The sequence below is a fragment of the Arachis duranensis genome, chromosome 9, assembly GCF_000817695.3.
Source record: "Arachis duranensis cultivar V14167 chromosome 9, aradu.V14167.gnm2.J7QH, whole genome shotgun sequence".
Classification (NCBI taxonomy): Eukaryota; Viridiplantae; Streptophyta; class Magnoliopsida; order Fabales; family Fabaceae; genus Arachis; species Arachis duranensis.
In genome coordinates this window covers 114,584,265-114,586,344 of record NC_029780.3, presented here as the reverse complement: position 1 = coordinate 114,586,344, position 2,080 = coordinate 114,584,265, and positions in this window count along the sequence as shown.

Sequence of the window (2,080 nt, the reverse complement as noted above, 5' to 3'; positions counted from 1 at the left end):
GCAGCATCAAATCAAAATGCAAAATCGTTGACACATAAAAATAAACACAAGAAAATTAATATCAATAAATTGTAAAATATACAAAATTAAAAAAACATTTAAAGGAAGTAGAATTATTTAGTAAAACAGATAAAGAACACAACTTTTAAAGCTGCATAATAAACATATAAAGAGAAAGTTTCAAAAATATTATAAAATTGAAAGATAGACAAAAAAAAAAAGTTACCTGCTTCACATTGTTTCAGAAATGGTAATAGTAATATAATATGACAGTTGATATGTTTCACCTGTAATGGTAAATAATAAACTTACTAAAAAATAACCAACGATTATTGGCATGAAAAAAAAAAATGAAAGACTACAACACCCAACATCAAGGTAAATATGTGAATACACACATACAACTAGTGGATTTTGTTATTTGTCAGAGACATTGGACAATTTTTTTTACATTATTTGTTGTCCTTGTTTTATTTTGTATGATTTGTCTTGTTTTGAAGAATTTCTTATCCTTCTTCTAGTTGCACTCATTTTTTCTTTTCTATCTTTTTACCGTACAATAAAAATTCTGGTACAAGTCATATATTTTAAGAAAATTAGTCAAAAGAATAGCTGTATAAGTCATATATGTACTTGGTTTTCTCTCCGCATAAATATATATATTCTCCGGCCAGTCTTGACTTCGCAAGCTGGGTTAGGAGCTTGTTATTTTGTATCTTTGGCACTCTATTCCTACTTCTGTTATCGTATGTTTAACAGTTACGGTTTCCTTAGCACGCAGGTTAACCCGTTCCTTGAGTGTTGCGCTTTTATTTTGCGATTTTGTTTCCTCTTTTCTTCAAGGCTCCTAGCATATTATAATTCTTCTGCTATTATATGTACTCATTTTATTTTAGTGGTCGTAATACCACACCACCTCTATTTTATGACTTAAGCGTAAAGCTTAGTGTGGTAGGGTGTTACATTATGGTATCAGAGCAGTTCGTTCCTATAGAGCCTGAAAGACAGACTGATTGTACTTCTGTGCATTCTTTGTATATGTGTTTATGTGCTATTAGGATATCTGACTGATATATATGGCATAAATGTCTGTGAGCATGCATTTGGAACTTAAAGCATTGGACCTGCGATATTGAGATTGATCAACTTAATATCACTTGTTTGGTGTGTATAGGGACTAGATGTCGACTCGCGGACGCGGTCGCGGGCGAGGTAGAGGTAGGACAGGCACCGTTACTCCTTCCCCATAGGGACTGATCCAGTAGACTTTATGGCTGTCCTAGGAAATATGGCCGCAGCTATGCAGGCAACAGCTGAGACACTGGTTAATCAGATAAATCAGGGTAATCATGGGAACAATAATGATAAGAACGGTCCTATGACACTTGCAACGTTTCTGAAAGTTCACCCTCCGACTTTTAGGGGATCATCAAATCCCACTGATGCAGATAATTGGATCCAGGCTATTGAACGGGCATTACAGGCCCAACAGGTTCCTGAGGAACAATGGGTTGAATTTGGAACTTATCAGCTGCAAGGTGAGGCTCAGTATTGGTGGCAGGGAACACGACGTATCTTGTAGCCTAATGGTGCTGCGATTCCTTGGGAGATTTTTCGGACAGAATTCTATAAGAAATACTTTCCTAATTCAGCCAGAAATGCCAAGGAACTTGAATTAATGCAGTTAAAACAGGGACAGATGACTGTTGTTGAGTATACTAGTAAGTTTGAGGAGTTGTGTCGCTTTTCTCGTATCTGTCAAGGGGCACCAGAAGATTTTGCCGAATGGAAGTGTATTAAGTATGAGGGAGGCCTTCGGAGTGATATTCTGAGTTTTGTTGCCCCAATGGAGATCAAGATGTTTTCTGAATTGGTGAATAAGAGTAGAGTGACTGAAAATTGTGTGAAGAAGGCAGCAGCAGAGAAAGAAAGTTTGAAAGTACCTTTTCAGAGACTTTCAGAAAGGAACTTTGAAATCCAGTTTTATCCATTGAAACATGTAGCACCAACAATGAACACATCAAGGACTTGCTGCCCCATAGGAGCTAGTGCACTCACAATGGTTTCATGGTTAAAGAAG